The following is a 12,982-nucleotide window of genomic DNA, read 5'->3' as shown; positions in this document are numbered from 1 at the left end:
CGATAATAGTGATAATAATTAATCATAACAAACGATGAAAAGAACGGTGACGACAATAACGAAGCATCAAACATTATATAGGCATATTATACTTATAGGGTAAGAGGATGATTTCGTACACTCGCTTATTCATGTTTATGAGAACAGAGAAAAGAGAATAAAGGAGATGGTTCGTTTGCCAATTTACAATAAAGCATGTTGAGACAAACGCCATGTCGCCTATTTTTACAAATACCCATTATATTATGAGGCAAAATACATTGTAAAAAGAGTACTGACAGAGAGCTGCCAGTACAGAAGCTGGTCGGATTAAACTGAAGAAATGAAAAAGATTGAAGAATTAAAAAACGAATATCACAAAGATAATTAAATTAACAAATGATGTAAAGGGATGATGCCTCCAATATCAAACTTTTGGAAAGCCGATAGCGCATCATCATTCGTGACTGCCAAGCATTTTTCAAGCGTCTTTATAGATACAGAAAATGATCTTATCTCTCTTTTTTGGTCAATTTCAATTTCAATTTATTTCTTCAACTTGTTTTTTGATAGTTCAATACAACCGAAAAATACAGCAATAATACAGATAATTCGATAAATTCAATGTTCTATGAAAAATCATGTTTTTCAAACAAATTCAATAAATCATTTAGATACAAAGTGCAGATTACTGCATTTTATGACATGTGCCACGTTCCAGGGGCCGTCACAACAAACATACATTATGATGTTTAATGAAATGACAGCAATTTCATCGTGACAAAACAACTAAAAGCTGTTATGTAGGTTTTACACACTAAAGGGTAAAGAAAAAGGTGCAAGTGCCGGGGGTGGGAGGGAGAATTCATGAGTGGCCTGGTTTGCTTTTACTTAAAAAGGAAGTGATTAATAATACACTGGTTACGCTTAAAATGATCATGAGTTGATATAACTACAAGTATCTGTTGTAGTTGTCACCACTATATTTCAATTATAGGTTTGATTATTCATTATGGGTTTGATTATTCATTAAAAAATTATCCCATTTTCTTTGATGATTATGGAGAGCATTCCATAGTGTCTTAATATGTATGTTAAATGAATGTTATTGCGGATAATAATTGTGTTGGATATGAATAAATATTATATCATATATGTTAAATAAATTCTTGAAAGCTTGAGGTAGCAAGTTTTTCATGTATTTAATCATAAATATTACTGTTTATAAACATTGATATCGATATTGTCTATTCTAAGAAATTTTTAATTGGTGAAATAAAGGATGAGTATGTGTTATAATGAAGTAATTTTAAACAAATTCTTTCAAGGGGATGGCTAGTAACTGATCAGTGGGAATCAGTGGGAATGCTGGGGGATGATTGTTCCAATCCTTGTGGGATTCATTTAAGAGCACATTATATATCTATTGTTGTGTGAAAATTATTTGCTTCAGAGTGGTCTCATATTCAAGTAATGTGTAGTTTAATGTTTCCAGGTTAGCATGCCTGTACAATGACGGGGCATTGATCATGGATCAGTTACTAGTCATCCCCTTTCAGCCTTCTTTTGTAAATGAAAATATTATTCGATTTGAATATACCACAATATTTTGCAATGTGAGATTACAATTACATGAAGGGTATAATATAGTGATGAAGTGTAGTAATAAGTAATGTAGTAATGTAGTGATATAAAGCACTAAGGGATTTTAGGACAACTCATGTTTAAGTCTATACAATGCTTCTATTAGTTTGGCTAATTTTTGAATATTCAGAAAATAAACGATGATTCCTGCTTAAATGGTTCTAAAAGACTACTATGTTCCTATTTGTCTAGCAATAAACCATCAATTTTTATAATTTTCACAATGAATTTGTGGATTAACGTTGGAATGTGTAGTTTAAACATGCATGAAGATTGTTTTACCAATATTCAGAAATGATTTGTTGCATTTAAACCACAACTTTATTTTGAAGCTTATATCTGAATAAGGTAATGATGGTTGTTATGAGAAGCAAAACTAGTAGTGTCATCCGCAAACATAATAGAATTAAGAACTGACGATGAGTTTATTATTCATAAGTATTAAGGCAGTCGGGGACCAGGTACTGAGCGCTGGGGGCCCCCAATGAATATTTCACGTAGTAATGATAATGATATGGAAAATCTATATAGCGCTTAAGACGAAAATGCTTAACAATTAAGAAAAGACAACAAACGTATAACTTCGAGGAGTTTATTATTCATAAGTATTAAGGCAGTCAGGGACCAGGTATACTGAGCGTTGGGGCCCCCAATGAATATTTCACGTAGTAATGATAATGATATGGAAAATCTATATAGCGCTTAAGACGAAAATGCTTAACAATTAAGAAAAGACAACAAACGTATAACTTCGAGTACAAATATTCCACAATTTCAAAATCATCAGTTCTGCTCTTAAAATAAATTGGTTTTGAGTTTCTTTTTGAAAATGTCAATGGAGATAGAGGACTGAATATGAATAGGGAGGTTGTTCCAGAGTAGGGGGTACTAACGGAAAATCACCATAAAGGTTGTTGGATCATCCCACGAGACCGACACCCACGAGTTCGAAGGTCAACGAGTCATATACCAGTATACAGCCCATGAGTTTGACAATAGACAAATAAGACCTATGAGTTTGACACAAGGTAAAACAGCCTACGAGTCAATACGGAACTTAATGTGTCGGTCTCGTGAACCTTGTATGCTTAGTGTCTTAGTAGCCCAAAATAAACTGGGGCTAGTATACCATATGTATAATATGGTATACATCTCATTGGTAAAAGAGAGTTTTATGATCATTATTATATCAAAGTCCTTATCTGATTCCATAAATATGTTAAACTAGTTCATTTTGTGGGAGTTATTTTGTACCTTTATCTATAGCATTGGAAATCAGATAAAAATTTGTTTAAAGCCACACTGGTTAGGATGAAGAGCGTTATAAACTGCCAAAAAATACATTCATCTTCTGTAATACAATCTTTTCAAAGTTGCAATAGAGATTAATAATGAGATAATATGGCGATGACCTGTTTCTCGAGTTTCATTTTTTTTTTTTTTTTTTGTATCACTTTGCAATCTTAAAACGTTTGGGCATATTCCGTACAATAAAGACAGATCAATCACATTCTAAAGGAGACGCAATTGAATAAACCATTTGGGTCTTCTTTTTTTTTGTAACTTCATACTAAATCCATCATATCCAGTTGAAGTCTTAGGCTAAAATGATTTAACGATATTTATAATATAACTTTGTATCATGGCATCAAAGGACAAGTCCACCTTCATATTCATGTGGATTGAGTGAATCCAACAATTTTAGTAGAACACATCAGTGAAAGTTTGGGGAAAATTGAACAATCCGTTCAAAAGTTATGAATTTTTGAAGTTTCTGCGAGGTCACTGCTGGATGAGAAGACTACTATACAGTGTATGATGTCACATGCGTAGAACAATATAAGGAAAATATAAAGAGAATTTCACAAAATTTCACTTTTTGAAAGAAAAAGTGCACATTCCCTCGATTTGGCAATGATGTATGTCAAGGGTAATATTATTCCGCCTGCCTTCTAAAAGAGGCAAGTCTTCTTTTATGTGTTCTTTTATTATGTGAGAAAAGTGAAAATATGTTGACTTTTCTTTATATGTCGTTCTAAACATGTGACATCACTAAGCTGCAGTAGTCTTCTCATTCAGCAGTGACTGCGCAGAAACTCCAAAAAATCCATAACCTTTGAACGGATTGTCCGATTTTCCTCAAACTCTCACTGATGTATTCTAATAATATTGCCACATTCACTCAATCCAAATGTCTATGAAGGTGGACTTGTCATTTGAAATAGTTATAGTTATTGGACGTTACAAAAATTTAGAAAAATGAAGACTATCACAACGTATCTTGGAAGCTAAATCAGGTGCGATGGAGAGGGAAAAAAAGTTAGATGCATTTTCATATCAGAGGGATTTTTAATTCTTTATTTTTTTATTCAAATGACCAATTTCATTTGGTGATTTTACTTCATTTATTGTTTTCCTTAGTACTTTCAATGCTCCATTCATATCACCCTTTGATCTTTGTGGTTCTTTTGCATAGTAGATTGTCTCCCATTTACGAATTATTTGGTAAATTTATTTTGATTTTGTATACACCATTTTTAATTCATCGCATTTAGTTTACACACACATGATTTATATATCTTTGACTCCACTAACTTTATTGCCACTATTGGATAACCAGTTTTCAGCAGCTTTTATTTTTTGCTACATATATGTAACTTATTACGGGTCTTATACTGAATAGAATGTTTTTACACGTCTTAGTTATAACCAAAGATAATTATATTCTCATCGTAACATTACTTTAGTTTTAAACATTTCCTATTCTCTGTTAAAATCTTTGTCTTCATAAACACTCAACCACTGCATTCATTCACTAAATCGTCATTTAAGGCTGTTAAATTTTCAACACTTTCTGTACCATACGTTACTATGTTGAATTGGTATAATCGGTACTTTGAACGGTTGAAATAATTGCGAAAATCAAAGAAACACTGGCAAATGATCGGATACATCACAATAATACAAATACCACTATAATCATCTGTATCAAGTGTTAATGAATATATTGTTACTAAATGATGAAAATGGTCTTGTTATTCTGTGTGGTTAATCAATACATGGAATAAGTATAATTGTATAGTAAGAGATGTACTGCTATTACTAACATTTTGATGAGTTGAATTAGTAACACTTACCGGACTTGTGAAAACAAATCAATATATTTCTTTACATCAATGTTGACATCTCCAAGGAGACATACACTTTTTAAAATTGTATATTAACATTTTCTCGGGATATTTTGTCTTAAATTTTCGGGAAAAAAAAATCATGCAATAACTTGGAGAACTGTATAAAGGTCCATCTATATATCTGCCAAATTCATTCTTTAAATTATTTTCATAAAAAAAAAAAATCGTTACTCCTCGTGCAACTCAGCAGGTCACACATTTTATTCTATTGTTTTTATTCTGAAGATAAATGCATAACTATGTATATATATATATATATATATATATATATATAGTATATAACTGAGTATTTGTCTTTCTTCAATAACAGCTTCATTGACTCCAAGTCTTCTATATGCGTTTGGGAAAAGGTATACAATCAATCCCTCAAAACAAACAAAAAATGTGGGGTGGGTGGGTTGGAGGGATGTTAAGTATCATTATGATGAAGAGATAATTGAATGAATGTTGTAATAAAAACAATTTCAGAAAAGGGTTGGTAGTTGCCAGTATCATTGTTTGACACAAAATCCACAATAAAGTAATCAGTGTTGGAGGAAGAAACTCTTCTGGCTGACTGATGATGGGCGAAACACGATGTCGCTCCGAGCCGCATTTTTGGTGGTGGCACACAGTCCGCACTGTGTCGCGGCGTGCGATGGCTCCTGATGTAGAAGGCACTCGCGGGCACGGACGAGTGATTTTCTTAATAACGCAATCATCATGACCAATCCATATACCAGGCGCTCCTCGACTGATAGCTGCTAGAGCCATGAGCACCATCTACCACTAGCGGGCTGGGTTGGCAGCTTGCTTTGTAATAATTCTGCTCAAACATGCGATGAACGTTTGGTTTTCTTCAACGCATCCTCCCCTTTCCTCCACTTCCCCTCCCCTCCACTCTTTTTTAAACCCCCTACATCTGTTTACCACTCTGGAGTAATCTACCCCCCCCCCCCCCGCACTCCTATCAAACTCCATATCTTTGCCTGGGCGTATGACGTTCTAGAGTAATATGACTGATGACATGACCATCTCGCAACTAGTAAAGTGATGACAACAACAGAAAGAGTCGTGATGATTGCCCTTTTTGATGTGTTGGTTGACACTTTCCTCCGACAGTGAGGGTAAAGTACACCAGTGGACATGGTCGTAGCCCCATGATAATAATGACTCATTCTCAGACACTACATCCCCTATCATATCATTCTGTAACATCGGATCGCCGAGCTTTCATAATATTTCATTCTTTGCTCATTAGAAATCTCGTGGGATCGGTTTTTACGGTAAACAGTTAACAGTTCGTTAAAGTTCACGCTTCGTTTTGTTTGGTTTCGTTTTGGCTGCGTTTGTTTATGTGTGCCTGAATATGTGTATATGTGTGTATTCATATGTTTGTATGTTTGTGTGTGTGCCTCTGCCGCTTTCTCTGTAATGTCTTCCTCCCGTTTATCAGCTATTCAATTTACCCCAGACAAAATCCATCCCCACCCCTTCATCGCAATACTACTATGCTACACCCCCGTCTTCCTAATGAACCACGTGACCATTGTTCGGAGCGCACACCCCGTCGAATAACCAGTACCACGACTATTGAACTAGACGCAGCCAAGCGCTCTGGGAGCGACAGATGTTGAATGTACACTGCCCTAGCGATTTCCCCCTTCCAGCCATGTTCACGCAAGAATGACAAAGAAACATGATTGAACGACCAATACCGGAATTACTTGATGGAAATTTGTCATGGTAACTTGAGGTTCACTTTTTTTTTCCTACGGGAAGATACATATTGAGTATGAATCAGTTGTGTGTGTATGTGTGTTGAATGTGTGAGTGCGCGCGCGCGCGTGTGTGTGTGTGTGTGTGTGCTTTCGATTCTATATTATGGATGTATATTGTAAGCATACAAGTAAAGAAGTAAAGAAGCATATAAGTATACTGAAGACTCATATACTCCTATAATACTTTTTTTTTGTCCATGACCCCTGTCTTATTTACAATAATTTCTGAAGTCTTATCTTAAAAGTGTACTGAATACGATTAATTTCATGGAAAAAAAGTTTTCCAGTCTGAAAAAAAAAAAAAAAAAAACAGGATAAGCCTGCATGCATAGGAGACATAGATTCTTGATTATCTGGAAAACAGAGGGAGCCCGCACTTTCGTTTTCAAATGTTTGCAAGAAATCATACATAATTCGCAGTTCATCATCATAGCAAAGTGCCTTTCCAAAAATGAAAAAAACAAGAAACAAAACAAAAATCGTAACTACAAATCAATCCGTAAATATGAGGAAAAAGTTGCATCAAAACTTCAAAAACGTGTTTTGCGCTTGTAATTCCAATGAAATGACATTAGACTTATCACTAATTATATATCCATGATCATTATTGCATGTTCTAAAAACACACAAACACTGACTGCCATAATTGTGTTACTATGACAATGACACGCAGCATCATCATTCTGCTTGCCTTTGGTTTGTTGTGAATTACGATTCCCGCGCGTCAAGGACAATGTCAATGAAAACAACAACTACGAAGACAGCCGTACTGCACGCATACTTATGCGCGCACACCTGCGCCATGAACATGGTGTATTTAATGAAAATACTTGATAACAGGTGGTCTTCGGATAATATGAACAGGTGGCCGTGGTTAGTCCAACTATTTCTCGATTCTTTTTTTTTTTTTTGTTAGAATTTTAATCAGCAATTTACACCGTGATGATCTTTTGTCATGTGTGTTCATGCGTTCCGAATATGCACAGGTGGGACATCATTTTGAGCATAATTTTATACAGGCCAGTGCTGTGAAATGTATTCAGATTTTATGCATGCTTTGTTCACAAAAGTTGCCCTTAACAACCACAAAGCTTGCCGGAGACTTGCCTTACCTAGCAACAACTAAGTGAATTCCTGCCTATGGAACTTAAAGGACAAGTTCACCTTCATTTACATAAGGATTGAGAGAATGTAGCAATATTAGTAGAACACATCATCGAAAGTTTGAGGAAAATCAGACAATCCGTTCAAAAGTTATGAATTTTTGAAGTTTTTGTGCAGTCACCGCTGGATGAGAAGACTACTGCAGTGTATGATGTCACATGCGTACAACAATATAAGGAAAATATAAAGAGAATTTCACAAAATTTCATGTTTTGAAAGAAGTACACATTCCCTTGACTCGTTACTGACATATGTTGTGGGTAATATTATTCCCATTGCCATTAGAAAGAGACAAGTCAAGTGCTCTCTTATTATGCGGAAAAAGTGAAAATATGTTGAATTTTCTTTACATTTTCTTTATATTGTATACTGTTGTACTCATATGACATCACGAGCCTTAGTAGTCTCCTCATCCAGCAGTTCCAACACAAAAATTTTAAAAATTCATAACTTTTGCATCGATTGTCCAATTTTCCTCAAACTTTCACTGATGTGTTCTACTAATATTGCTGCATTCTCTCAATCCTTATGTTAATGAAGGTGAACTTGTCCTTTAAGAGGGAGCAGGTGAATTAAAAGTTTCGTCACTATAGGCTGTGGGAAAATTAATGAAACATCAATGAAATTTAATATTAAATTTTACAGGAACGGTCTATTAGGTGACTAAGAGGTAAGATGTAAGCATTCAATTTGTCGAGAACGTTCCCACTCTCAACACCCGCGTATAAAATACTATCATAAACACCAATTTGATACCATGAAAACGTTCCTTCACAATATCTGCGTCAGCAACCAGCAGAGATGTCTGAACTGTAATTCATATTGGAAAGTTGTTCATGCCTTGGATAATTTCTATAATGGTAGAAAGGAAATTACAGCTTCTTGCCATCACGGTGTATAGACGTCTCCGCTTCTGCTGTTGTTTAATGTTTTGTTTTCCTATGCAATTCAATTCAAAGTTTATTTCATTTTTCGACAAAACATATAAGTTACACTTCTTTTGACAACAGAGAATAAGGTAAACAGAACATTATGTATCGAAAAGAATATAAAACAATTGAGGAGGACCACATAGTAATTATACATTATAGTAAAAAAAAAAAAAAAAACGAGTTGGAGATCTGCTTCAGCGATGAGTATAGAATCTAGTAATTTAGTACATTATAGTAAAAAAAACAAAAACGAGTTGGAGATCTGCTACGAGTTGGAGATCTGCTTCAGCGATGAGTATAGAATCTAGTCAGTCTATTTGTATATGAGCTTTAGTTTTTCTTCCTTTGAAGACCTGGTAACGAGCTATTCCCTCCATCCGTATGGGAGATATTCATTGCATCTCGATACTTCGAGTGTAGTTTGCATGCACCCGTTGTTGCTATGTCGGGTAAACCATGTGTAGGCTTCCTGGTTGTATAAGGCACAACTTTTGTCGTGAAAGCTTCTTTACTGCATACAATTTGAAATATGGTAGCGGGTCTATACTTTTCTGGCAATATCCAGTGCGATTGGAGATGGGAAATGAATTTCCAATATCATTTTGATGCACCCCTGACAGTGTTGTGTGTTTCGCTATAGGAAACCTGCCCTTCGTTATTTCAGACCATGCAGGGTGGTACTTTTGAGTGACTTTGGGTCACCCATATTTGATTTGAAAATCCCTTGTATCATTATGAAAGCTCTGTCGCTCGTACTGCCCTGTCTCCTTCCATGCTGTTCTCTGTTAAGAAGATTCAGGATTACGGACAGTGAAAGGAAGGAGGAGCAGTAGGTCCTATGCATGCACGACCTCTTGTTCACGTGTATGCACATTTAATCATATACAACCTCGCCAGAAGATTTCCTTACCTGTTATAAACCTCACATGCAAAGGGGAGCTTTCTCGTTTAAATACACTGGAATGTATGATCCATACATCTTATATTACTTGTTGCTAAGTCGTGCAAGCTTTGGGGTTGTAATGGCAAATATGCAGCGGCTTTGAATACATTACGAATTGTTGCGTTAAAACTAGGCTGAACTGGCCACGGGTAGTTGTTGTTTAGATGTTCAGCGTTATGGAAATGGCGGGGGGAAGGCACGATAATCATTATACAAGTGTATTGAACTCTAACTTCTCTCTTCCACATCAATTTTCATTCAAGTACATAAATATGTTGTGTCCTTATGCCTACAATCATCAGTTATTTCTCTTTCATTTCAATCTCTTGTATCCGCTTGTTGTCTGGGTTTGCAGGCAGCTGAACGAGTCTTGCCTGCGATCACAGTTGCCACTTGGTCAGACACACGAAAGCCAAATCATGAATGTACTAAGTATTGAGTACACTTGTTATAGCACCAGCGGAGGTAATCGCACAGCAATAGGGAACAGGCATAACATAAATTATACATCAATCAACACTCATTTAGAATTTATAGTAGGAAGCTCACGCAATGAGTCATTGTGTATGCGCCCGTAGAGAAATTCACTGAAGCATGATTATAGTGAGCTGCTTTAAAAATCCTATACATGACTGTTCTCTCTTAGATCCATAGTACTGTGACACGAACAATAGATTAACATGGCATTAAGAATTATGTCATCAATTTCTATAAATAAAGTGTTTTATAGTGCAGTTAATTTTTACACAATTATGATTTTGTGTTATGTTGGACATGCAGAAATGACACCTCTGTCAGAAAGCCTGGTCATGTTGGTTACAGAGGTATGCATAAGATTGAAAAGCATTCATAAAAGCTGTCCATCGACATCTTGTTTCACTTTATACCGTGTATTGAACAAATTTCGATCCACAAGTCTATTATCACTGGAAACCGTACGTTTAGTTCTATTTAAAAGTGTATTTATGTTTGGCAGATGTAGAGCTCTTGTATAAAATCAATAATAAATTTCGGCCTGGCATTTGCTTTATTCCTAAACATCACGTTTTGCTATGTAGTGATATGTTATCATAAGTCATCCTTAAAAAAAACAAAAACAAAAACAAAAACAAAAACTGCACGCAGTTCACAAACATAATTTATTATAGCATTGATAAATCACAAGACAACTGTCAACAATCCTGCCCACACCGAACATCGAAAGGGGGGAGATGAATGTGTCTTTATCTTTACATTGTGTAGGTTTGACCAAGAGGCACATGGAAAAACGTTGAGATTATTATTAAGAACTATTATATAATGATAGCTAATTTAAATATTTACGTGACTTTAGTAATTGGCAATTGGCGCAGTATCGTAGTTTGTACTCAAGACACTGTGAATCTTGTGTATTGTCTACGTGCATCATTAAAATCAAAGAATATCATGTAAAATGTAAATGAAAAAGAGAAAACCCCAACAAGGTGCAGGTGTGCAAACAAATACAGACGCACCAGGGAGCCCTGTATATTGCAAGTCGATATCCTCTTATGCATATTTCATCCTACAATACTACTAGTCTACTGAGGATCAGTATCAAAAGGATTAAACTTATAATACTCTTGTATCGACACTTCATAGGATCAGTGTCAAAAGGATTATAATACTTGTATCGACACTTGGGATCAGCGTCAAAGGGATAACATTGCCATGAGCAGAGGAAATGCGCGTGCAGTATTCGGAGCGTCGTAAATTACCTTGCTCAATGATATCATGGACTTACATGAGCGCGCCAGGGGGTTTCGGGTTTATGGAGCATTAAAGCACACTTACCGCCACAAATGGCAGCTCATTAGCAAGCGCGTTCTTATCTCCAGTCATCGGGAAGTTCCGGGGAGAGCAGTTCATTGACCATCAACCATTCGCTCCTCAGGTGGGTGCCGCTATCTAATCGATCTCCACAGGGTATCCAGGCGACGAGATGTGGTGGAAGTGCTAACCGATTACTCGAATGACAACAGTTGTTTTTGTCTCCACCACGATGTCAATGAATGACACCACCATGTAAGGTAATTTCAGGCGATAACATAGCCAACAAGATTAAACAATCGATTTATGGGAGGATCTGTCACCTTCACACATAATCAGGCAGATCGAATGCATCAAAGTCGCTCAAAATGAATGCGTGTTGTCAGTGAGTGAGAGGACAAGCATAATTCACGCAATCCTTTGTCGCGGATGAAATGCGAATCTACTTAGTCATGTGTCGTCTGCATCCCTACATGCCCGCGATTCCAGACTAGCGTCAAATGTCGATTGAAATGTGCAACATGCCGTACTCACTACGCAGCCGTGACTTTTCTTTCTCTCTTTCTCTCTTTCTGTGTGTGTGTGTTAGAGGAGGTGCGTGTGTGTCTCCCTCTCTCTCTCTCCCTCTCTCCCACCACTCTGCGCTCACCTACGCTACTCCTATTATTAGCAGCTGGGTCTGAATAATAAGCAAATCACACAAAAGACTTTGCTATAAATGCATCCATATTATTAATCACTGCCGCCAAGAACGCACGTCAGGCCACGGGAAAAACGGTGCCCGGAGGCCCTTCCCGTTACTAAGCGCACTCCCCAGCGCGAATAGACTTGAATGGAAATTATTCACGGTTCTTAGTCACAAACGGTGACCTGCAGAGTCATGTGGAAACACGAGATGGCGCACAAAAGACGTGTATTTGCTTTAAAACCATGTTCAAATTGTTTCCTTTCATGAGAACCTCTCGTCTATATCGGTCACAATTCCTTTGGGTATTATAATGCTAACTTGTCTGTTCTAATTCAATGCAGCACAAAAAGGAGTATTTGGCTTACGCACGCCGTGTATATGAGCTGGATGTAGGAGTGCAGTTTTCGGATGATCGTGTGTAATCTACACAGCTGCCAAGTGCTGCGGGCATAGTCATGGTATAGTTCATCATTCTAACTGGTCATGTTACAATAAGTTTGGTTAAAAGTCAATATGTAATTACATGTGATGGCTACCCCCACTGTGAGTCCCATCGTGAAAAAAAAGAAGAAATCATAGTTTTTTAGCCTCAAAAGTGTAGAACAGGCTCTTGAAATATCCATCTACACTGATAATCATGTAACCACATAACAAACAATGTTGATTTTACAATGTCACCTGGTTTTCCGGTTGTAAATTAGAGAAACTATGAAATTCAAATGCATATTAATTTCTGTTGATTCACGATACCCTAAACATCACTTACGTGGCCAAATGAAGATCTGAATATAATTTATGTGCCATATAGTTTTAATAATTTTTGTTCTATTTTCTTCTGATTACTTGGATACGCCCACAAAAAAACTCTTCCAAACCAAGATTTTGCCTGTGAA

General features: G+C 36.3%; 1 protein-coding gene across 2 annotated transcripts in view; it reads right to left on the bottom strand.

Moving 5' to 3' along the window:
* The window catches only part of LOC140228530 (uncharacterized), a 35,251-nt gene extending 23,344 nt beyond the window's left edge, over positions 1-11,907 (bottom strand). For both annotated transcript variants that reach the window (XM_072308765.1, XM_072308772.1), the window contains exon 1: positions 11,426-11,907. The gene's annotated coding sequence lies outside the window, so the exon portion shown is untranslated. The remainder of the gene's footprint in view (positions 1-11,425) is intronic.
* Positions 11,908-12,982: the final 1,075 nt, after the last annotated feature.

This window comes from Diadema setosum, chromosome 1 (genome assembly GCF_964275005.1).
Source record: "Diadema setosum chromosome 1, eeDiaSeto1, whole genome shotgun sequence".
In the NCBI taxonomy this organism is placed as follows: Eukaryota; Metazoa; Echinodermata; class Echinoidea; order Diadematoida; family Diadematidae; genus Diadema; species Diadema setosum.
This window is presented reverse-complemented; position numbering and strand designations above follow the sequence as displayed.